Consider the following 25444-nt stretch of genomic DNA (forward strand, 5'->3'; position numbering starts at 1 on the left):
GGGCAGACACTCCACATTTTACTTTTTATTGCCACTTATCTTCCATGTCTGCTGCAGTTTTTTATTCTCTGCTATGCCAAGGCACATCTCTGCTGCCCTGCTGCTGTGTGGCTGACACAGTGGAACACCATGAACTCAGTTAAGTGCAGCCCTTGTAATCTGTCAGAGCTCATGGAGGGGATCCGGATGCTTTCCCAAATACCACTGAGCTTATAAAGCAAAGCAAAAACCCATAAGCAGTCAGTGACTGTGGAACTCAAAGAAAGACTGAGAGCTATACTCACAAAACCAACAACATCAGCCTGGGAAAGTGGTGGAGGAGCAGCTTCAAAAGTGAACAGACTTTGCTCCTGGCAGAGCAGCACCCTAGCCAGAGTCTGTTCCATTCACAAGGAGCCATTTGCCTCCCTATCCTCTTTTATGCTTTCCTTCCAGGCAGACCCCACACAGATGAGGGTCACTGACAGGCGTTGTGCTCCTGGTTGGTGCTGAAACACAGTATCCGTGAGAGTCACCCCACCATCACCCCACCAACAACCCCATCCAGAGTATCACCCCTCCAACAGCTTCAAGCCATATAATTACAGAAACTATGAAGTCTGAGAGACAAGTTACTTGTGACACACAGCACATGACACAGATACCAGCACACTTGTAATGGGTCTACATCATGGGATGATCAATACAGAGATGGAAACCCATACAGTTTGCAATTTCTGAAAGAAAGCACATTTTTTTCCTTTATAGATTCTTGATAATTAACCTACTCAATGCTTTTTATTTGCATTGATCACATTTTATAGTATGATTAAATTTGTATGGAAGCAAACCAATTAGTTTTGCTTTACACTTATTGAATCCACTTTATGGTCAGACAAATTAACTCCGTTAGTTAGTTTGATTTATCTAACAGCATAAAGCTTGAAAAACTGGGCTCTCAGATAAACAATAATTATATTTTTTGCTATTTTTCCTTCTTGGGAAAAACCATTAAACTTGGAGGCAGGTATGAAGAAGAAGCAAACATTCGTCACAGACTGGCCTTTCCCAAAAATTTAAAAACTCAACCTGACTGTTTGCCCACTGCCAAAGCCTCTATTGAAAGGTACCACCATATTCTGCACAGATACTGTCTCCTGGCAGAGAGGGAGTGCCAGCACAGTGACCCTGTCCTCAGGAGTAAGTGCCAGGCTGTTTTAGGAAGGTAACTTGACCACTGTTTGGGAACTGCATGTAGACACAGGACTGATGGGTGCAGTGGGCATCCAAGATGGTATCTTAGGGAGCAACTGGAAATGCTGAGCCAAGAAGGTGTACCCAGGGAAAATGACCTATGGGAGAGCTGGAGGGAGATCTCAGAAAAGCGAGCAGCCTGGGCAACCTATCAAGTCTTGCAGGGAAACCTGCTAATAGATGCCCCTTCCCCCTCAGTCTCCACCTGGGCTCTGCCTGTCCTGGCTGGCCCTTGGCTCCTGAGGACAGGAGCTCCCACTGCTGTGGCAGGCAGCGGATGGGATGGCCCTTGTCAGAAGTGTGCATAGTGGGGCAAGCCTGGTCGAGAGCCCCACAGCTCTCAGAGCATCATTCTTTCCAGCGCTGTGTCACTACAGAGACGTGTGTCAGGATGGGTCACAGGCCACAGCTGATGGCTGCCCTTTAGAATGACCTGCTCCAAGGCTGGCCCCTCTCTCTTTGTCACTTGGGCAGGACACACAGTTTGGAATAAATGATTGCCAGTGCTGGGGATGTGTTCCTCTGTACTAGAACAGAGCCCTTGCAGCTCAGCACCAGAGATAGGTCTCTGAGCCTGGTCTTCCTCCTGTGTAAGCATTCCTTAGCCTGGGGCTCAGCAACCCTCTCATGTATAGCAGGGCCCATCAGAAAATAAGTTTTTTACTGGCACAGTGAAACTGTCATTGACACAGGGACAAATGGGCCAAGGTAGTTTCCTAGCACCTGGGCAGCTCTGAAGCCTATCCTCTTTTGTATTCAGCAGCTACAAGAAAAAGAATTTGTTCCCAGTTAGTAAATGAGATTTAGTTAATAAATTGGCACATGTGAGCAAGCTGCCAGTCGTTGCCATGCAATGCAATAAATGAAGAGATGGAAGCTTATTATTTTACAAGAAGAAGCTGTTTTGTTACAGGATGAGGTGCAGGAGAAATGGTTTTTTTTGGCAGGCAGTGGCCACATTTGGTGATCTTTCATTTCACATATCTTCACGGGGCAGTCAGAATACAGCCAAGTCTGCTGAACTGTGCAGGGAAGCCCCTTCCTGACAGCTCCATCACCACCAGAGTCCTCAGGCATGGGGGGCTCCTGTCACTGATGCAAGCCCCAGTATAATATCTACAGAAGAAGCCACATCAGGTTACCCTGTACAGCTGCTGTATAGGAAAACCTGTTATGTTAGAATGTAAAACTGCAGGAGGAAGAAGGAAATTTGGAAATCCTGGGAGCAAATCCATTATCAGACCTATCTTATGGGGCCCCATTCCTTTGCTCCTTATTGATCCTGTAACATAAAATTCAAAAGTAGTATCTCTTACTGGATAAAACACTAGTTAGTTTCTAAAATATCAAACTTAAATATGATACTGAGAGACTGAGACAGCAACAGACTTCTAAGGTGGGGAACTGAACTGTAACTTGGAGGACTAAATGCAACAAACAAAAGCATCCCAGCTCTGCTCTGAAGTGGGTATAACTTTGCAGGGTCCTTAGAGGACACTATTGCTCCTCTTCCTTACAATGGTCTCCTTGAGAGGCTTCATGTGCACAGATTCCACAACTGACATTTGGCCAAGCCACGAAGCACTATGAAAGTCAAACCTTGGGCTGGGAGCAGCACACCATCTGTTCAGGCCTGAAAGACAGGAAATCACTATCACAACTACAACCTAATCATGATCAGCTGTCTGGCAGCTGACAAGAACACACAGTGTCTGGTGAAGAGCAAAAATGCCTATCAGCTGAGCCCTGCAAGAGAGAAATGAAGTGTCTGATGGACTGAGGGAGAAGTACAAGAGCGGATAGCTAAAACAAGGCTAATGAAAAAGCAGAGTGATGTGGTCCAGTCATAACCAGAGAGCATCTACACAAGGTTCCTCCACTTGCACCTATACACCTGTACTTTGTACCTCTAAGTTGAGCCTGTTTTGTCCTTGAAGAGTTTTCTCCCAGTCTCTATCTCAGCTCATAAACCCTTCCTTAATTTTTTTGTCTACGCTGCCCACCTGTGGCACGGGAGGGTGAGGAAGTGGCTTTTGTGGGTGCCTGGCGCTTGGACAGTGCCAAACCATGACAACACCTCTGGTTAAATTTACATCCTCCATGAAACAGTGGCCAGGAAGTAGTCAAATATGTCTGCAGGAACAAAACCAAAGCCTACAGCAGAGATGGGAACCAAGCACTACATGTGAACTCTGGAGGACAGGAACTAAAACATGCACTGGATAGAGAAACTTAATCTCTGAGAAAGTATGGAAGACGTTCTGTGAAAAGGACACTGATAGCAGATCCCTGAAGAGACCAAAGTCAGCTCTACTGAACTCCAGGGTAGAAGTAGCAGTATTTTACTTTATTTTAATTATTGAGCTGTTCTTATTTCAATCTACAGAAAAATACCCTTTTTTCTAATTCTCCTTCCCCTCCCTCTATGGGGGGAGGGTGAGCAAACAGTTGTGGGACTGAGTTTTTGGCTGGGGTTAAGCCATGACAACATCTGCTGTTCAAACACATTTGCTGCATTTATCTATTTGCAGAACCTTGTTATCCCAGGAGCATCTGATCATCCACAGCCATTGTGGGTGTAGATACTCTAGACACACTGGGGAACTGACCTCAGGACAGTTCTCTGTGAAAAGACTTAAATCCGTAATGAGTTTATCACTTCCTCACTTGGCTAAATAGTGAATGCCAAGGAAAAATACACTACTGCTAGTTACTGTAACAGCCTACTTGGGGTCACAGAATCATTGAGGTTGGAAAAGCACTCTAAGACCATCAAGTCCAACCATTCCCCTGCCAAGATCATCACTAACCCTTGTCCACAAGTGCCACATCTACACATCTTTTGAATCCCTCCAGGGATGTTGACTCACCACTGTCAGGAGGTGAACAATCCTCTCTGGAAAGAATTTTTTCCTAACTTCCTATTCCCATCTAAACCTCCCCTAGCACAACTTGAGGCTGTTTTCTCTTGTCCGGTCACTTGTTACCTGGGAGAAGAGCCCAACCGCTACCTGTCAGGGAGTTGTGCAGAGCACTAAGGTCCCCCCTGAGCCTCCTTTTCTCCAGGCTGAGCTCCTCCAGCTCCCTCAGCTGCTCTTCAGACTCATGCTCCAGCCCATTCCCCAGCTCCATTCCATTCTCTGGACCTGGCCTGCTGCAAAACTGTCATCTTTAAACACCTTTTTGAAAGCCACACCTAAACAAAATGAAATTTAATTTTGGACAAACTGGAAGATAAAAAAGGCGAAAAACTTTGAACAGAGACATTATGTGCTGTGATGGTACAGCAGCTATTCCTTGAGCAGCACAAAGCACAGTTTTGCCTGTGCTCAGCTCTGCACAGGAAATGTAGACTTTGTCCATCATTGTTGTTTCCTTATTGATGATAACAGACATAGATTGTCCTGGAATGTCTCCTCCACTTTTCATTTCAAGCTTGCAGTTTCAATCAAAGTACTCTCTTAAAAGGTATTTTGAGGAATTTTTTGCATTTCTGTTATGTATGTAAGAAGCCTTAATTGTTTCCAAAATAGCTTAGTTTCAGATAGCTTCAGCATTCAAGGTATTGCAGCAACACAGGTGCCATAAAACACACGATGTTGGATCACACCTACAGACTTCCACAAGTAAACATGAATCCTGTGTGCTGATCTTGGCCAAGACACAGTCAATGCACCCAATACTTAGGGAAACAGAAAGCATGTTGCATTTGAGTTAAGATGAATGGCTAACTCCAGGAACACTGAACACCCTAATGGATCATAGCAAAAGGGAAACAGTACCACAGAGGACAGGTAGGAAAAGTCCCTCTTTTCCCAGCTCAGCCCCATGGCCCGTTAGAGCTGCCACTTAGGGAGAATCTGACACTCAGGGCAATGCTGACCAGCCTGTCACTTGTTCACAGACACAGATCCAAAAACCAGGGGTAGCTGGGTGCAGGCCAGGCTGGCTGCAGGGACAGGAACAAGCACAGTGTCTGTGCCATGCAGGTTTGGAGGCTGCGGGCAGGGCAGTCTGGTCCTCATCTCCTGTGGGCAGGTGGAAGCAGAGTCCAGGCCAGGAAGGTTTTTGCAGAGACAGCGATGGTGATGCAAGCCATGTTTTCATGTCATATGAAGGGAATGGGCAGCACCTCCCAGAAAAACAAAGGCTCTTTCTTCAAGAGCTGTGGCTACAAAATCACTTCTCTGTGGCTGAAGTGATTCAGGACGTGCATCTCTAATGGTGAAGGACTGCAGCAGGAGCAGCTCAAAGCCCTGACCCAGAGGAGGCTCCTGCAGGCACAATGCTCTCAGAGGAGGCAGTGCAGAGTCTGGGGAACAGTACATCCCCCACTTCAGGAGGCCCATATCACTGAAGAAACTGAACTAGAAGTTTAAAGGCTGCTATGATACATCTAATTTTGTTTTTTAACAGTTGCTGTCCTTTTTCTCCTGTCTTTCTTTTCTTTCTGGAACAATAACAAGAGCAGATAGGCCTTCTTTAATCTGCTCCCAGGGAAAGGTGGAATGCTGATTGCTTGCTGTGCCTCTTTTGGTCAAGCATTTTTATCCTGAATTGCTATGGGGAAAGGTCTTGGCTCTTCAGGCAGCAGCTTTTGTCTTTTTGTGAGCTGAAGGGTTTTTCCCAAAGTGAGTACTGAAATGCTTCAATGATCTTTAAAAAAACATTGTGCAGATTTTGTGAGATTTCAGACTGCAGTAAAAGCAAAATTTAACACGCCGAATGTCATTTTTTTTAAGGAGTTAAGCAAAAGGCTACTGGAGCTGTCAGAGTTTAAGCTTCAACCTTTATGTTTACAAAGCAAAAAGGGCAATTAGATGTGGAAAAATAAATTTTTCCAGGACTCTGCCAGCAGCTGTGGTTTGTACTCAGACTTCTGAATGACAGGCTAGTTTAGTGCCGCAGGCAGAGAGTCAGTGTAGAGCAGCCCTGACATTTCTTTGATGCTAAGCAGTGTACCCTAATAAAGATGTGCTTTGAAGTCACTCCCTCTTGCCTGGCATGCAGGCATTACAGAACATTCCCAGGGCAGCAGGACTGGGACTGGCTGCATGCTCCAGGCCTCCCATGCCTGGCATTCTGCTTCCCTCCTTGCCTCAGACTTTCTTCACACATCCATCCACTGAACCTGAGGAAGAAAGTTTTGGAATAAATTAAAGATATGGCTAATAGGCAAGTTCTGTGCTTTTACCTCCCAGCTATTTCACAAAGCCTGTTTTCACCAAGGAGTTGAGGACAGAAGACCTCATGGTCCTGTAAGCAGAGTCCATGAATGAGCACAGCCCAGCCTGTGGCAAGGACGGGTGCCCAAGCTTGCACCCAGTCACAGTCCTCCAAGCACCTGCACGGGCAGCTAAAGGCAGGCCTGCTTTCTCAACAGATGGAGCAAGCTCCTCTTGGCTCTTTCCTGTGCCCCCTTTCAGTCAGTTTTGAGCCTGTGGCAAGGCCAGCAGAGCCCCTGTGAAAGGAGGGCATGGACTACAGACAGCAATTCCCCAGCGTCAGCTCTGAGGTCCTGGCTGCCATTCAGGGAAGGACTGCACTCCCTTCCCATTCCCTTTCTATCAGCCTCCTGTTCTTCATGCATTTCTTCTCTCTGCAAAGACCAAAGTGCAAAAAGAGAAATGAACAGAAGTGGGGGAAGGCACTGGGAAGCCCATCTCCAAGTGTGAAGTGACAGCAGATGGCAGAGGCACTGCTCCCTGGCAGATGAAGAACGTGTCAAAGGCAGTCATTGCAGCAGCCTGCCTGACTGCCTTGGCTCCCAGCTGCCAGCAGCCGTTGGACCTGGATCTCCCAGTACACAGCAAATTCTTGAGCCTCCTCCCACAAAGCTACAGACACAGGCACTGGGGCAGCTCCTTAACCCCTCAGCAAGGATGCAGCAGTGCAGGGTCAGACCATGGCCCTGCAGCACAAATCTGCTCAGCGCTGCCTGGGTATGAACTGCTCCTCACATGCTCAGCAAAGTAACATTGTTCCCTCTGCCATTTACTACCCAGAGCATCAGTGGCTCATGCCAAGCACAGCTTTTGGCACACCTCCATACACAGCCTCAAGCCTGGGCATACAGGGCCGGGAGGGAGCAGGACCAGAGCAACAGCAGCATTCAGCTGCCAGTGGGCAGAAGACCACAGTCCTACCTCAGAACTGGAGCCTGGCATCCCAGAGTGAAAACTTAATTAATTATAGCACTAAGCACTGCTGTGATGCCTTTACATTTACAAAGGTCTGGGTAAACACTAACTAATTAAACTACTCTATTTAGCAATTATATAGTTATTTAGGTTTTCCAGATACTATGCACACATTAGCTAATTAATCTACTCGATTATTTCCATGTTTTATATTCCAGATCACTGTACACTGGTGGCATGAGGAGGAAACCTTAGCAGGGACAGTAGAAAGCACACTCAGATTTAGGTGCCTGACATATTTTGGGGAGATGAACTGAGAAGGTGCCAGCAGTCCTGGACAGTCCTTCCACCACAGCCAAGAAAAGTAGACAAGTCAAAACTAAAGAAATATGAAGCATTTTCCATCAGAAAGATCCTAAAAGAACTGATCCTAAAAGAACTCTCCAAACAAGGATTAATGTGCGCCCCCTCATGCAGAGCCACAGCTCTCTGTTTATTTCATTTTAACATTGTCAACAGCACTTGCTGAGGTACTTGCTGTGTTCTGCTGACCTCCACTATTTGGGATGGCATGTGAATTGATTGCAGTTGAAAGATTCTTACTGGAATAAAATGAGCTTCTCAATTATTGCCATCCAAATAAATCCCTGTGTTCCAGAGATGTCCAACAGAAAGCACTTCCATAACCCCAAGTTCATGACAACAGGTACCTCCAGCTTGCAAAATACACATGGAACTCCTGGGACTGTACTTCCTTTGACTACTTTGTACTTGACAGAGAAGCTCATGCCTGTGAAAGGCAAGTACCTCGCCCATAGTTCTGGCAATTATTTAGAGTTACATTAACATACGGATCAAGCATACTGCCTAATAGACCCATAGTATTTATTTTTCATTATAACCTATTAAAGATGGATTCTCTCAAGTTGCTGTAATAGAAGAAAGCTTTCTGAAAAGCTGATTTAAATAGAACTACTCATGTTTTTGTGTACCTGAAAAGATTTTTCTTTTGACTGATATAGTGAGCACTGCCTATGGGCACTAGTAATTTGAGTTCTGATAAAGTTGGCATTGGCATTATAACACTAATTAGTAACTAGTTTTTAAATTTGAATTAACTAGAGGACTACGCATCTGAGGTTAAAAACAAAACAAAACAAAACAAAACATTCATTAAACATTTACCTGTGCTTGGACTTGCACACCCCGGCCTGATTCTGAAGAACAGCAAGTGTTCACTCACATCTCAGCTCTGCCCCACAGGTGACAGCAGTGTTGCTTCCAGAGCAGCATTCGACCCAAGCAGATGGGCACCCAGAAGCCCAATTCCTCCAACAGCTGCATTCACATCCATTCCTGAGAAAATGGGGCATGGGAACACTGCAGAAGGGAGCAAATGGGGCAAGGGGGAGCTGGAACAAGGAGCCAGGTAGCATGCCACAGATCCTCCCAGAGCATCTCAGCATTGCTCTCCCCACAGCAGGAAAAAACACTCAGGGCACGGGACAACTGAACAGATTTTGTTCCCACAGGAAAGACCTAAGAGAAAATTTTAATCAGCAAATGTAAACAGATAACAAAACTGATACTGACACGGCCAAACAGTAGTGCAGAGCAGCAGTAACCGCTGAAGCCTTTGCTCCCTGGCATGCATGGCTTTCCCAGCAGCAGCATTCTCACCATCCTATGCCACCTCCCCCTCAGTGTCCTCTCATGTTGTCTGAAGATGCTGTACAAACCTGCAGGGAGATGAGAAGCAAGCAACAGGACAGCTCCAAGCACCAGCACTTCTCAGTCCCACTCTGGAATACCAGGACAGAGAAGCCATGTTTTGCATACCAAGGATGCCTAGCAGAGGAGAGAGGATCTGTGCTGGGGAGAGGGTCAGTATCGAAATGAGGACAAGGCCAAAGGAGGAAGATGGACATCCAATGCTTCTCTGTTACTGCTCAACTGGGAGCAGGGAGATTTTCATGGTCCACCACGGCCCCTTCATAAGATCCAATCAGACAGGAAACAAGCAAGAGGCTCTTTCCCAAGGCTTCCCAAGTCCTCGGTTGCAGACAGATACAATGAGCTTGAGATTTGAAGGGTTCCACACGTCCTCTGCAATAAGCAGCACCAGCATGAACAAGTTATGACACATTTCTGCCACAGCAGAAAACAACTACATGGTCCAACGGACAAAGGCCAGAAGCTGGGATGCGGCACCTGCCAAGGACCAATGATCACAGCAGTCTGAGTTCAGCATCACTCCACAGCTGAATCTGCCACACCATCCCCAGCCTGCTTGGACCAGCACCCTACACACCTGTGCAGTCCTGCATCCCCGCTGCTGGCTCAGGCCACGAGCCCAGCATTAAATCTGTGCTCAGCAGCTGCTTCCTGCTCTCTGCTCTTGGGCCATCCCCTCTGCACCTGCCACGTGGAAAGGAAAGCAAGGCTAAGAACCTGGACAAGACATAAGGAAGCCATGGTGCTGTGCCTACTGCTTTTGGGGGAGTAAAGGGTGAATCATAACTTCATCAGCCTACCAGGAAAAGAACCAATTATCTGGCAATTGTATGTAGTCCATTTCAGTGAGAGGCTCATAACCTAACCAGCCCTCGCAGTCAGGGGGAATAAAATATATGCTGACATCAGTATACAGAGATTCCCATTGGAAGCCACTTTCACTGCAGTGTCATGAATCTTTTCAGAAGCAGCTTGAAAAGATTCACTCAGTGTATCAATCTTCCTGGGGAGTAGAGCTGATGATGGTTGTACATAATAATGCCTAAGCCAATTCACATGCACTGCTAGTGGTTGTCTACAAGTCCTGGCCATAATTAGTGCATTAAATATAAACATATAACTAATAACTCTGAAAGACCATCTCCAGGGGCAGTGAAATCCTCTGCCTTGGCCACTGTCAGCTCCTCAGGTTTCTTCTATAGTGGCACAATCTCCCCATGATTCCAAGAAGGAGAATGGAAAACCATAACTCTTCTCTTTGTTCAGGTGACACATTTTTATGAGCCAAATTCTTTACTTTAGGTTTTGATGGTGATTCTGAGACTTTATGTTTGTCCTGTAATCACAGCACTCCTCTAAAGCAGGAGCAGAGCCCATAACTGCTGCTGCCTTAGTCAGCTTGTGCTGGAGGAGGCAAAGCTGCCTCACTGCAGCCCCCTGAAACAACCCTGGCTGCCCTTGCTGGGGTACCATGGGTGCCCAGCTCTCCACGATGAAGCGGGCTCCTCTCTGCAGCCAGCCAGCCTGGACAGGCGGACCTGCACTCTCCCACTCTTCTGGCATGAGGAGCCCAGGAGCTGTAAGCCCAGCATCAGCTAATGGAGCAGGTGACTGGGAGCTCTCTGGATCAGGACCTCCCAAGCAGCCAGGATTTCTTGAGCAGTATTTGTATTTTCATGTAATCACACATACTCCTTGGGGGTGGCACATTGGCAAGGTGAAACAAGCTTAAATGCCACATCTTCTGCAGAAAGCATGTGATGCATCCTTACCAGACATCCATGTGCTCCAGTACTGCTGGGACCACTCACTCCACGTGCAGGAAAATCCCTCTAGAAGCAGCATAATGCTGTTGCAGACTTTCCCATGTAATAGAGTCTGTGTGTCTTTTTCTTTCTTTTTTATTCTTGTGGGGTTTTTTAACAGGTAGTAAATCACCTTAAAACTTCCCCTTTCATCATTACACAAACAAAATCTGACCATTAATCCCCTGTTTATCCTGTGTGCACACATAGCTCTGGTTACTGCAACTGTGGGAGTCCCCCAGTTACTCAGTGAAATAAGCAGGCACCTGGTTTGTGCTGCCAGAGGAATGTGACATTTGAGAGAGAACACAGTATTCCCCCTTCCTTACCTTGGTGTGTGCTTTACTGCTGGCCATAGGTATGCCCTGCACTCAGGCCACTGAGGAGGTAACGCAGGACACTCCAGAGGAGGCAGCCCCTGAGCATGCTGTGAGCTCACTCTGGGGACACTACACTGCCATCACTTGTCACAAGTTTGTAGGAATGAAGTGTCATCCTAGATCACAGTCTTGTGAGTGACTTTCTGTGAAGAAAGGGAATAGAAAAGAAAGCATCTTACAAAGCAGATTATAGCTGCCTTCACCTTCCCCACCTCTGTATGACTGAGGTGCAGCTCCTGATACACTGGCTGTGTCCTGGTTTTGTGGGCAGTAGCTCTGAGCTGGGACCCTCTGTGCCATCCTCCATAACAACCACACTGAGGGTAGGAGAGCCCAGATTGGGTGGCCAGGCCAGATCAAGTCCAAATCCAGTGTTAAGAGCCCTTTATATGTTGTTTTCTACAGCAGCTGAATCACAGATGCTGCTTCACCAAGCTTGAGATTCATCAGCCATTGCTAGTGTTTCACACAGTAACAAAATAATATTTTAAAGAAAGCAAGTACACTGGCTTCTGGGTCTGCCATCCCCCACTGAAGCCTGGCAGCCTGCCTGCTGCCAGGCCTGACAGGTAGGCAGAGATGGGAAAACCCCTCATGGCTCTTTTTATTGTGATAGCCCTATATGAAGCTGCAAACATATCTGTCACCTTCCAGCACATTGTTTACCAGCTCTCCTCAACATTCCCCAAACAATATTTTCTAGAGACTGTAATTCAATACCTCACACCCCAGAGCTGTAGCATCAGCCCAGAGAGCAGCATGATGAATCTATTGTCTTCCTCCTGAGCTTGGTCTTGGGAACTGGTTTATGCTGTTCCAGCTGTTAATTATCCCTCTGCTTTTTGCTATTCTCATCCCACCTGTGCCTCTGTATTTATCATATGGGTCTACATGCACTAAAAACATTCTTACTCTTTAAAGTATAAGGAGTAATTTATCCCTTTTGTGCAACACAAGGAAGCTCAGGGGACCAAATGGCAAGACTTGATCAATAAGGCACTCACTAGATTAGAGGCACTGGGCCTCAGACCTCAAAGTGCTTGTTTAGAAGAAATGCAAGAGAATGAACTAAGAATGATAAGTACAGACACAAATACAATTTCCACCACTCTCCCTTCCCCATCCCTTCCCCAGCCTGCACCCCAGAGACATCCTCACACTAATCATTGATGAGGACACCCTCCAGAGCCAGGCCAGCCCAGGTCAGGCTACTCACTGGGAAGAACTGCTCCTGCCCTCACAGGCATGGCAGCGCTGTCTCTGCAAGCAGCCAGTGCACAGGAGGAGCACCCCACTTTGCTGGGAAGCAGCACACCAGCCTCCATCTGTTCAGCCCCCAGCACCCACTCAGCACAGAGCACTGCTCTCAGGCGGGTGTTACCTGGTCTCACCCAGGGAGTTGCAGCCAGAATACTCCTGCTCACTCCAGAGTCCCACCATGGTTCACTCACTCCCCCAAACCTTTAGTTAGTGTGAAGCATAAATGTTGAAGGCTGTACATTCACTTTCATAGCATGCGATCCAGAGGACCAACCAGGTAATTTAGAGGTGCCAACACCTGTCCTTCATGTGTTTCTAGTGACCATATCTTAGACCTTTGTCCACACTGTACTGCACCCTCCCTTTCTCACCACTCCAGTACTGCTGCAGGGCTTTCTCACATCTATGCTGAAGTCTTGTTCTCTGCTTATAATGACAGCTTGGATTTCTTAGGAAACCTGCAGCCTTAGGGAACAGCCATGATGTACCCAGCTCAGGATCACTGGCAGGATTGCTGTCCTGCTTTCCACCCCTGGCCAAGAGACTTCCACTGAGGCACCACACATCTCACTCCTTACAAAAGTGAGGGGTTGTTGCTGACCACAAGGACACTTTGGTTCCAAGGATCTCATACAGATAATTAAGACCCATGCTGCCACTTCTTGCACTGGGAATTGCTGATATTTAATGGCATTTCCAAAATATTTTAATAGAAATTTCACGTCTTGTTTCTAATATGACATTTATCTTCTATTAGCATGAAAACAAATAGAAAAGCCTGAAAATCGTTGCTTATATTATAAATTACTTTATTGTTGGTTATTACTTTCTCCATTAAGCTGTCACAATCTGTGCCTCCTCCCATTTTTGTGATGGCCAGCCACTGAAATCCATCATGTTTTCCATGTGATTTATACAGGACCCTAGTGATAACTTTATTCACCAGGAGGATAATTATCAGCTATATTATTAAGGCTGCTCAGTTGCCCTAGGGGATAATGTGTCAGAAAGGTTAAAATCTTGACAAGCAATAGAGTATGTATTACAATTACACTGGTGCCAGGATAGATAACTGACTGTTAGCAAGGAACTGAGCTACATCTTTGCAGCCTTTTCCCAGTAAAGACAGCAGTGCTGTGGTCACACTGAACACATCCCTACAGGACTGCAGCAGCCTACGCCCATCATCTGGAGGGGACTCCAGTAAAGGGACATGCCCCTTCTCATTCACATATATTGACCATTTAAGCCCTGACAACTGTGCCCTCAGTGAGTTTCTTTTTGATTCATAATTTAACAGGATGTGTAGCTGAAGTAGCGGAGGTTTTTCCATAATCCTTCTGTATTTCTTCCCATGTCCCCTAAAAAAGCTTTTCTTCGTAAGAATGGCAGAAGGAGGGAGAGGAAAGAACTGGCATATTTGAAATGAAACATAGATTTCTTCTGGGACTGGAGCAACCAGGTGCATGCCTTATTGGTATAATGGTACATAGGTATAATCTGAAGGATATTGCTGAGATAAATTGCTTTTTGGTTCAGGCACTAACAAAACAAAGTGCTGAATAACTTGGCACTACATCTAAAGTGAGACCATAAAACTAACCTTGGTCATTCCTCCAGTTCTACTATTGTTACATGAAGAAAAGTAGACCGGGGATGGAAGAGCTCATAAATAATTCCTCATGGAAAGCACGTACACCAGCCAGACAAAATCTCTCTCTGAGAAAATGTGGAAAAGTAGTAGACTTAACCTACTTCAAAATGTCATTTTTTGAAGAAAGAAAAAGCCAATCCATGTCTCTTTCTTGATGCTTAAAGGATGTGCCTGTACCACAGCAGCATGTTAAGCACCAAGCCCTAGACCTGGCTTTCAGCAGCTGAAAGAATTTGTTTCCTCAAGCTCTGCCACTTCCCTCCAGTATAATCATATTGGAAATAGATGGTCACCTATGGATAAACATGACTGAACAAGAACTGTGAGACATTTAATAAACTACGTTGTTTAACTTTCTTCTGCTAAGGAAGTGCCAATGACTACAGAAACTGTATTTACCTCAGGTTCATCTACATTTCAGTGGATTTGTCCAGGGGAACATAACTAGTGTGGAGGACTGTAGTCCTAGAGATGAGGGTCAGAGCTCTAGCCCAGCCAGCCTGAGACACCCTGAAGCATTTCTCTGGAATATGAGCTCGTGCCACCCTTTCACTGGTCCTTTGAATGAGTCATGGATGCTGGAGAATTAGAGGTAATTCAAAAAATATCATTTCTCTGTTCACCACAAGTATAAAACGTGAGAGCTTTTGGCTTTCTTTTATTCAGACCAAGAAGCCTTGTGTAATAGATGCAGCCTTGTGCTCATCAGCAACAGTTTTTCAACCCAAGAGGTGCAAGACACACCCCCGGGGCAAGAAGCAGATTCAAGAGCCCTGCAGTAACTCCTAATCCTGCCAAAAATTAGCTACAGTGAGCCTACAAGGCACTCCAGCTCCCCTCTGCAGACTTCCTGGAGTCCCACAGGAGATGCTTAATGCAGTTCTGGAGGAGAAACTCCTTGAGTACTCACAACCATATCTGTCTCCAGGCTTAACATTTACCCTAGAGCTGGACAACTTATTTATGCAGCATACTGCTCAGGGCTTCAAATGACAAGACCTCTGCAAGGGTGACCAGGGAGCTTGCCTTCCTGCCTGATCCCCAGGCTTTTCCTCTTCCATCCAAGGAGTTTTCTGGCACTCAGCAAAGTATCAGAGCCAAGCGTGACTTAAGGACCTATTCGTGTCACCCCCAATGCCAGCTTCAGCACAAACGCACCAAAGTCCTCAGAGCATGCCATCAGCTCCCCATGCAAGGGGGTTTCCACAAAGAGGCATGACTGCAGTCAGTGCTCCCCTCACACAGGGAGGAAGGCTGAACTCCCAGAAGGGCTCCTTTTCTCTGAAAATTTGTTGTTAACTTCCCTGATGACCCCCACACCATGTGCTGCAGGAGGTGTTAAAACATGGACAGATAACCAAGAGTCTCCTCAGATGACAGCTTTGTGGGACTGATTTAGAATGCCTGGCTCAGCCTGGCCACAGCTGGTACTGCCCAACACCCTGTGAGAGGATGAGCAAGACATGAGCAGCACGAGCTGCAACAGAAGCTCATTTGGTCCACAGGCACCTTGGGAACTGAACGTGTTTTACAGTGTCACATCAGCACACAGAGAACAGATGACATAAACAGAGGTGAATTAAAACCCACGTCTCATGAAGGCAAATGGCTGTGCATGCAGCATCTACTCAGCCTGCAGTTTCAAATCAGCAGAAATTTTAAGTACTACCATTTATAAAGGTTCATCTTCACCTTTTGTTTGACCATAAATCTCTGAAGCTCACCTTGTTAAAGAAAAGTGTGGAACAGCAGGAGTCTTGTACCTCTGCCACACCTCCCCCGGTGCATTTCTCTCTGATGCATTACAGATCATTTCCAGGAGAGATACATCTGCATTACAAAGCATGAATACTCCTTTCAATAACAGCAGTGTCCACCACATGCCTGACAGGAGACAGAGTATTTCATTTGCACTCACCTGCTCCCACCATCAGCTCAGCCTGCTCTGGGCAACGACTCCAGGAGGTGTTTCCTAGGTGTGCCACAGGGAGCAAGAGCACTGGGCTATTTGGTAGGAGTTTTCCTGGGCTTGTCTTTGGCCCATTATTAAAATGTCCAGACAAAATCACAGAGAGAGGCAGCCTGGGGAAGGCACAGGTAGATGGTCACTACATCTTCTCTCCTACCAGAAGCATTGAAGGCTGAACTCCCTCCTCATTTGAAAGAAACACTTCATATTTACTGACAGAGAATTAGACAACACAGACTGTAAGAGGAAAGCATAGTTAAATAACACACTGTCCATGGCACAATGCATACAAATGCCTACGTTGGCTCTCTGTATACTATCATCTAGCATTATAATACTTTGCGGAGCACCAGAAGACTGTCTCCACAGGGCTATTACCTCTGACTCCTGATAAAATCTTTCCTGAAGTATTTTCATTCCATTGTGCCTTGCAGATGTTTCCCTTTTTAATTTCTCAGAGACAAGTAACTGCATCTCTGAGAACATTCTTCAACAACACTCTGTTTACTGCCAGATCTCCTTTCTCAGCTAGTACTGGTTATGTTTATCCTTGTTTATCAGATGGGAAAACTGCAGCCCAGGCCCTTGGTTTAGGTTAACAGCACAAACATGTTCAAATAAAAATCGGCTTTATATTACTGGAAGCCCAGTAGCTATAAAAAGATGGGAAACATGAAGTCTTCTCACAGCACAAGGCTCCCTGGCACTGGGCTACAACAGAAGACTGGAGAGCACTGATGGTATAAAGTCACTCCCCCACTCAGCTTCTGCCACAGAACCTGCAGCCAGAATATACCTGTTTGCATGCAGGTCACAAGCCTCTGTCGTTACTGGGTTGCAGCTGCTGGGAACATACAAATCACTCGGTGCATCTTCAGGGAACCCAATCCCACAGGACTGGGAAATTCCTCCTACCAGCTGCTGTCCATTTGTGCTATAGTCAGCATAAATCCAGGAATCAATATTACTGCTTATAGGAATTACAAGCATTAAGGATGTTAGATAGAAGGTGAACTTGCCCTTTCCTAGAGCTAAATGCCTCTTCATGGCACTTAAGCAGCCTAGCAGTAATCTGTCCTTGCTGGATGTACAATCACAGAGGCTCTGCCAGTACTATAAACAGATGTGGAGAGCAGAACCAGCACCTCAGAGGACAGTACATCAGCAGAGCAGGTGCCAATGTGACCAAAGAAAGTCTGAGAAACAGAGCTCCTTCTCAAGGGAGATAGTGCAGAAAGGTGCCAAAGTCTCTTCCCTTCCTCATGGGATAACATCAGACTGAAATAAAAAACACAGAGCAAAGGTGTCCCCTGTTCCTAAGGGAGGTAGAAATTGCAGGATTCACCTACCCTGGACCCAGAAGCACTGCTGTTGAAATCTCCAGTCTTCACAGCCCACAGACCCCTACCTGTACAGAAAGTCCACTTCTACTAAGATATATAATGAGGCGTTTTGTCCAAGCTCACCTGTAAGAAGAAACACATTTACTTGTCCATTTCCTTCAGTGAGCTGTAAACACACTTCTGATACAGCCCTTTGACAATGGCATCCTTGCTGCAGCTGAGACTGGCAAGTCGATGTTAGTGACCTCACACTGTCCCCCTGGGTAAGTGCAGGGCATGTTTCCAACTCACAGGCTGACAAACTTGCAGAGTTGCGTAGGCCAAGTAGAAAGTATAGGAGGCATTCTTCCTCCCAAAATTAAATAAACCTTATGTGAAAAATGCCACTTGGAGTGTCTTGAGCTGTCAATTGCAGGAGAAAGTGATATTGATTTCTACAGAAACTTTATTTGAGTAACCTATTAAATGAAACTTATTTGACACAGATGACTCCAGCAATTTAATTCCCAAGTGAAGTGTTGTCTCCAAGGCTTTGTGATGTTTTTTAACCTGAATGATGAAAAGCATTTTCCTTACAGCCATTTGCTGATGGATCTCAGGGTGTTTGTAAATAAAGTCCTCCAAAGAATCCAGAACATGCTTTCACTGGCAAAGTGCAGCTGATACCCCTGATACCCCAGAACATACCAGGCTTTAGGAGTAAAGCTAAAGGTGCAAAGAGCCTGACAAGAACTGCCAGACTCTGTGGCTTCCACCTGAACAAAAGTGCTGAGAAAAGCCCCAGGATCCAGGAGTTCAGTGGCTGCAGGTGTCACAGTCCTGCCCCAGCCAACACTTGTGCCAGGGCAGCCTAGCTCAGGACTGAGGTGTGCTCAGACCTCAAAACCTCCTCACCTTCCTCCTGCACATTTCTATCCCCAAGTGCCTCAAGGCAAAGCTAGAGCTTCAGAGGCATTTGCTTTTCAGTCCAGCCCCTCCGCACTGCACCTTGAAAACTTGTTAGCTGGCTGTGATCACGAAGCTGCCTGTCATGCTTCAGGGGCCACTCACTTCTGCTCAGCAAATGTTTTACACAATTTTTTTTTTTTTTTAATAAGCCAATTTACTTTTTATTTGAAATTTACATGAAACAATTAAATGGCAAAAGTGTCAGATTCCATTTCTTTCATCAAAACAGCTTAATCATGTCTAGAGAGTCAGCACTAACAACCCCAGCCCTTTGGTTCTCACAGCCCCAAGAGCTCGTGCTGCAGCACCAGACCAGCTGTGCAGAGCCCTGGCTCTGTCACATGCTCTGCAAGGGCTGCTTGTGCTGTGAGCTGATTGTCAGCAGTCCTCACCCCGAAGTCCCTCCCAAGGGCCCTGCGTGGGCAGAGACGTACACTTACCTGTTCACTTTAATCCTTCTGTTTAATCCTTCCAAAGAAACAGGAGCTAAGATTACCTCATGTTTTGGGAAGACTTTTCCAGCTGTATGCTGCAGGAGAGGGATGAAAACCACAGCATCTGCATATAGGAGAAGCCTTCTATGGTGTTCTGAACAATGTGTAGGTCAAGAAAAGCCACAACTTGGTTGTAAATGTGCCCATGAGAATTCCACAAAGTTCTGGAGCTCAGCAAACACCTAAAACAAGGCTAAGGAGGGGGAAAAAAGCACTGCCCATGGTTCTGGGTTAGATGGCAGTCTCCCACTAGGAAGCCTCACAGCACTGGATGCTGAGCAGACCTGGGCAGGTAAAGTTGGCATCAACAAGCCAACAACACATCTAAAATGAGACCCACCCTCTGAGAAAGAAGCTGCCTGAGGAGCTGCTCCCTTCCAGTCACTCTCAGCAAGCATCCTGGGACACAGACAGCAGGCAGAGGCCACTGGGCACTCGGGTTCCCCAGCACCATCAGTGCAGCACTGTGACTGCAAGAGCATGCACTTGTGTCCTGCCTGCTGCTGTCCCATCTCTGGCCTGTTCAAGAGACAGCAGAGCCCAGACACCAAATGCCTCCTCCTCCAGCCATCCATCCAAAGAGCTTCTGTAAAACTACTTTGTACATTTCCCCTAATTTCAGTTCAGTCATGGCAGATCAGCCCACAGGATTTAAATGCAATTTTCTCATTGAGATATACTAAGTCTTTCAGGTCTTTCAGGGAAGGAGACAAAACTATGTAGAATCCATAGAAATTAGAGTAACATTTCTCTTCTGCATTTTTACATTTTATTACTATTTAGCGTTAACCTTTTCTACTTCCAAATCATTAACTAATTTTATATTCCACCATCAGATATGGGGCTTAAGCTACAGGAAACAGGAGATCACTCTTTGTTTCATATATACATGAGCTAAAATATAACATGGAAGCCAGTGGTCATTGCTTCTCAGAACCAAGCCCAGAGAAATCAATTCGCTCAAGGCACACTAGAGTCTGCTTGTTCAAAGAGGATGCAATGATACTGATGATACATGGATTCCACTGCAATGCACCCAGCTCAGCTCAGTGTTTCAGCCCAACGGAGCTTCTCCCTCTGCTCCCAGGGTCATCTCCATCAAATTTAAGCACAATAGCTGGGAATCTGGGACCTAAGAACTTGGACAGTAAATACTGCAGCCCGAAAAAATCAAAAGAGCATGTTTAATAACAGATAAGCTCTCCGCTAAGATGCACAGAGCACCACTGCCTGTCAGCAGCAGTGGAGGCTAGCTGGAGCTGCTTTCTTGCAAAGCATCACATATGAGTTGTCATTCCAGGGACAGAAACTAGGCTTGATGGATACAGAGTTAAATTAATGATGACCCTTTCTATGTTAGCTGCCTGAGGGTGGCAAGCATCTGCCACAATCATTGTTCTAACAACTGGCCTGTCTGCTGGGGACCTGCAGGGCATCTCCTGCCTCAGGAGAGTCCAGCCAGATCCAGAGCCACTGTCTCAACACACTGCACCAATCCAGCTAAGTGCTGTGCTCCCAAGACAACTCACACCACAGGAGTTATTCTAAGATCAGCCCAACCTTCTGGAGAGAGGATCTGAAAAGCTCACTAGAGCCTCAGATGGAACAGCAAAGGGAAACTAGGGTTCATCTATCCCACTGGCAATGCCTGGCAGCCCAGGATCCTGTCAGTTCAGCTCTCATGGGATCAGAATCTACACCACTCTGAAGAAGAATGAGGTTCTCCTGGTAGAGCACATGGCATGTACTGTCACAGAGAGGAGCAACCAATCTAATCACCCTGTCAGGTCAAAGCAGCAGCTCCTGCCAGAGACCAGCAATTTGCCACTGAAACCAATTCCTGCCAAAGGTGTTGGGGTGCTGCTGGAGCCTCAATATACTGTTGATGAGCTGCCACATGGATCTCTCACAGTTGTGTACTGATAGCTGATGGAGTATATCCTTAAAGACGAGTTTCCATCATTTAGTATGTTTGTTTTCTCTCCCTGCTTTCTTTCCAGATGCCAAGCCTTCTTTAAAAAGAAAGCACACAAAGCAGCATTTAATTTATAAAACACTACTTTCTTTCTGAAATTTCAGCAAAGCTAAAACTTGACTTGAAAATTAACATCAGCTGCATTTACTCTACACGTAATTAATTCACTTCAACCAAGTGCTACCTTGGGAAAGAGAACAAGTCACAAACATATTCACCTGTCATTGAAAAAGGCAGACAAAGTAAATAATTCAAGAGGTTTAAAAATAAATTCACACATTTATAGAGGCAAACTTCCAAGCTTCTTTTCATCTCCTCTCTGAAGCACCCTGCTGTATGTAATGGAACAGTAATACAAATATAAAGGGAGAGAACACAGGACAAGTCCTGGGCTTGACTTACTTGGAAACCAAAGGAGTCTGTTTGCAGTGACAGAGCTCTGTAGAATACAGACAAAGGCTCCTGGATTTGCAGTTGGGCCCAAAAGAACCAGACCCTTGATATTCTGGAAGAAAATCCTGGCTTTCAGAGCAGATCAGGTTCTTTTGACTGGATCGGGGAGGGAACCTGCAGTGCCTCCTCAGAGCTCTGTGAAAGGGGATATACAACTGTGTTGTCTAACAGGAACCACATCAGCTTTGCTGCTGCATTTATGATGCAGTATTCATTACTACTGTGGCTCCAGCTGGTACTTTCAAGTCTTACATTTATTCTCAGCATTCTTACTAGAATGAAATAGTACTGCAGGTGCATCAGTGAGGGGGCTGGCTGCCCCTGCTCTTCCTGAGGTTCTGTGTGCTTCTGAAGGATGCAAGGAGAATGGCACGTACCTGGCTCCGCTGCTGTGGACTTCTGTCCCAGGCTGGGTGCTGGCAGACCTCACCATAGTCTTTTGCCCAGAAGACACTGCTCAGGGACTTGCCCCGGAAGACTGCCCCTTCACCAGTAAAAAAGCATTTCAGAAATGATGGGCTTGGAGATGATCCCTAGAAAGAAGGAGGAAGAGCCTTTCCTGGATCCACTATGCCCAGGATATTCTGAACCAGGGCAGTAAGGCTACAGAGGATTGATGTTCCTTCCACCTCCAATATATGCCTGACTATTCTACACAGAATTGGGAAACATAATTCCTAATACCAGGTAATAATGATCTGGGACTTTTAGTATCTTCAAAATCTGTAGAATTTTATTTCCTAGAGTGTTTGAAAATTACTCTTTGCTAACGGCTAGCAAAATGTCTTTGAAGATAAACATCTTTCCAGGGGCATGTCAGGTAGCTCAGAGCAGTCACCATCCCTTGGGATAGAGGAGTCACAGCTCACCCAGAGGTAAGGAGTCCCCAGTTCAGCACTCAGACTGAGGTAGAGAACTGTACAGAGACAGAGTCCCAGCAAAGAGCTCCCTTTAAAGTATACAGTAGTCAGGTCGTATTTTGTCTGTAATATTCCCAGTGCTGATGCTTTTTTTGCTCCCTTGACATCAAACAAACTATCCTCTCCACTTTCAGGTCCAATCTGCTTTATTTTTGAGAAATCCATTTTTCCCTCTTTCATAGCAGCAGCAACAAGAGTGGGAAGGTCTTTGGCACCTAAGACAGAATTCCTTGCAATGCCTTCTTGCTGAAGTCAAGAGGCTTCCTGTCACGTGAACTTAAATACACCAACCTCATACAACAAAAAATGTGAAGTCACCTTTCAGCAAAGAGCAAAAAATGGCAATTTCTGGCAGATCCATCCAAAGCAGTGATAGCATATTATTCTTTAATGCAGTGTCAGATACTTTCATGGTACAAAGGAACTATATGGATGTTATTATACACTACCCAAATATTTTGTGCTGAACCCCGTTTGGGCAGCTCTGTGGCAGGATGCTCTCACTCCTTATCAACCTCATGAGCATGTGGCTTCCTGAAAAGACTGTGTTTTATCTTTCACTACATGAAGAGTTCCTGTTTTCTCTTGGTTCAGTGTACACACCTCCATATTGAACAGCACTTTGCTCACATGCTGCCTGCTTTCCCAGAGTAGTTTAAAAAGTCCTTCCAGTGTGTGCTGGCAAGAGACAGGGTCCCAGCAGGCCTGCAGCGCCAAACACTTGGACTTTATGATGCAGGCCAGATGGAGCAGACAGCCAGCATTCAGACTGACAAAAAAGGGATTCTGTTAGCATCTCCTGTGGGGACTGCATGGGACACCAGCATTCTTTGGACCCATGAAAACTGGTTATGACAGAGAGGGAAAAAACTCTCTTACAAATGTAGTTCCCTGAAACTGTTCCTCCTTGCAGAAGCATAGAAAGAAATGAGGAAGCTGTGGGTGTCCGTCTTGAGGTGTGCAGCAGGAGTAGGATAACTCAGGTTATGTTGCTTTGTGACCTGTGATGATGGCTGAACACTGGGGATCTCCCAGGAGCTGGCTGAGCCAAGACTGAAGAGGAGTTGGTAAAGATGTGCTTTGGATCTAGCACAGAGGCAAGATGGATCTGGATTTGGAAGCCTGGCACAGAGCCCTGTGGTCATCTGCTGAGGGTGAGGGAAGAGGAGCCTTGAGTCAGCACAGCTTCTGTCAGAACTGCTCTCAGTCTGCCTCAGCAGCCACCACTCCTCTGCTTGGGAGGAAGGAGAAGAGCTCCTCTTTGATAGAATTTCATTAGTTCTCTTTTGTAATCCCAGCAACAGGATGGAAGCAGATAATGTGCAATTTGTTTTAATTCAACTTTATCTTGTCAGTCCTAGCTAAAACACTGCAGCAAACATCATTCTGAAGAATAGAGATATGATGGAGCAGGTGAGATTCTGCAAACCCTATTGATTACATCACAAGTCATCACTATAAATATTTGAAGGAGAGAAAAACTCTTGATCTAAACATGTTCATGTAACAAATTGTGCAATCGAGAGTGAGAGATGGTTCTAACAGGAGAGGGGGGGATGCTAGACAGCAAAGCATTTAAGCTGCTTACCTTTCAACCCAAATAACATCCATTAAAAGGAGCATTGTGGAATTCTATCTGTGAGAAGAGAAATACAAAAGGCTCAGTGTGCAGGAGCCTCAAAAGCACGTGAATGAAGTGTGTCATGAAGGAAGCACTGTGTTTCTAATCACTACAGAGAAACTAAAGCACTTTCTACCTCCTTTTGGGGCCAAGAGCTGCTGTGAAAATGAGGAAGCCTAGAATTGCTGGGTGTAGAAGGGTGCTGACAGCCTTTACAGACAGGAGAACACCAGTGTAGCACAGCAAACTCTGCTCGGTGTTCCAGATTTGTTACTTCTCATTGTGCCAACACTTCTCATTGTGCAGGAAGCAGAGAACAGGGATGTCTGGCAATCCCTGTCCTGCCTGCCCTTGTAAAAACCCTGGGCTCTTGTTGTTCTTCAGAACAAAGACAAATTCTGGGGAAAGGCAATGCATGCTGTCAGCACAGCAGTCAGAAGCAGCTGAGGGCTCTCACCAGGTCTGCGCAGAAGTGATGTACACAGCCACTGGCTGCCCTGCCAGAGCCAGCACCTGTGGCCACAAAGCCTATTCTTTCCTTGTCTGTAGAAAGGAACCCTGATTCAGTCAGTTTGTATTGATCCTCTTTTTGTTATTTTTATGAGAAATTAATTGGGAGGCAATTTTCCCTCTGTTTAAACTTGAGGAGATATTGTTGAAGGACTTGTGACACTTCTTTCTCTGACAACTTTATTGGGTAATAGCCACAGACAGTAGAGGTGTGCACAGTCAGTCAGACCTTTAATACTATGTGTGTTCCCATAAAAAATGATTGGGTTTAAAGCATTCTTCTAGCATTGTTGTGATTGTACCACAGGACCAAGCAGCCTAAAAGGCAGACGTGAACTGAAGGCAGATCAGTAAGTGTGCCCTGATCCTCCCTGTCCTCCATGCCCAGCAGGTAGAAGCCTCCCCTCTTCAGCAGGTCAAGGACGAGAGCATGGAACCCATCAGGTAAACAGAGGGGCTAAGAATCTAGATCACACTGGATAAGTGACTTTAACTGATACACACACCTTTGGCACTAGCTCCCTTGTCATCTAATTCCTGCAGGTATTTATTAATGAAACCTTCCTGATTGTTGATTCATTTGCTTGTTAAAGCTTGTGGAACTTGTGCTGTTATTATTCATTGTTATTAATGTTCACAACTCAGCCTGTCTCTTTCCAATATGTTCCACAGAGGAAATCGAAGGCTGAAGCCAATCTTTGCAGTAAATGAGTGATGGAGATGCTGGAGGACAGGACAGAGCCTGTTGCTCTGGGACTAAGGCAGGTTTTGGAAAGGATGTTAATCTTCAAGCATAGGGACTGCAAAATGAGTAGCTGTTTCAAGTGTGTTCTTTGGTATGTGCAGTGCTTGCTCAGTTAAGTCACCAAGGGAGCATCACCCTAACAAAACTGTCTGTGCACAGGAGCAGTGACCCAGGCCAGATTCTGATCCGTGTGCAGAAATAGGTCTAGATATGTTCAATACAACAACCCACACATATGCTACAGGCCACATGCAAAGCCT

At 45.9% G+C, this 25444-nt stretch overlaps 3 long non-coding RNA genes across 4 annotated transcripts in view; all 3 read right to left on the reverse strand.

Annotated features, from left to right (window-relative positions):
• Positions 1-6152: 6152 nt before the first annotated feature.
• Positions 6153-9280, reverse strand: LOC110477769 (uncharacterized). Of its 2 annotated transcripts, none has more exons than XR_013340867.1 (3): positions 9113-9280; positions 8559-8753; positions 6153-6364 (listed from the first exon to the last, which is right to left on the reverse strand). It is a non-coding gene; the product is annotated as an uncharacterized LOC110477769 (long non-coding RNA). The 2 variants fall into 2 exon arrangements; XR_002466640.2 differs by having other exon boundaries at positions 8559-8729; positions 8967-9280.
• A 48-nt stretch (positions 9281-9328) lies between these two features.
• Positions 9329-18389, reverse strand: LOC110477768 (uncharacterized). The gene is made up of 5 exons (XR_002466638.3): positions 17642-18389; positions 15931-16036; positions 11242-11435; positions 9685-9791; positions 9329-9479 (listed from the first exon to the last, which is right to left on the reverse strand). It is a non-coding gene; the product is annotated as an uncharacterized LOC110477768 (long non-coding RNA).
• A 1616-nt stretch (positions 18390-20005) lies between these two features.
• LOC110477764 (uncharacterized) overlaps positions 20006-25444 on the reverse strand; it is a 33801-nt gene continuing 28362 nt past the window's right edge. Inside the window, exons 5-6 of the long non-coding RNA XR_004148921.2 lie at positions 21766-21921; positions 20006-21523 (exon numbers count right to left, since the gene is read on the reverse strand). This is a non-coding gene — a long non-coding RNA (uncharacterized LOC110477764). The remainder of the gene's footprint in view (positions 21524-21765; positions 21922-25444) is intronic.

This window comes from Lonchura striata, chromosome 16 (assembly GCF_046129695.1).
Source record: "Lonchura striata isolate bLonStr1 chromosome 16, bLonStr1.mat, whole genome shotgun sequence".
NCBI lineage: Eukaryota > Metazoa > Chordata > Aves > Passeriformes > Estrildidae > Lonchura > Lonchura striata.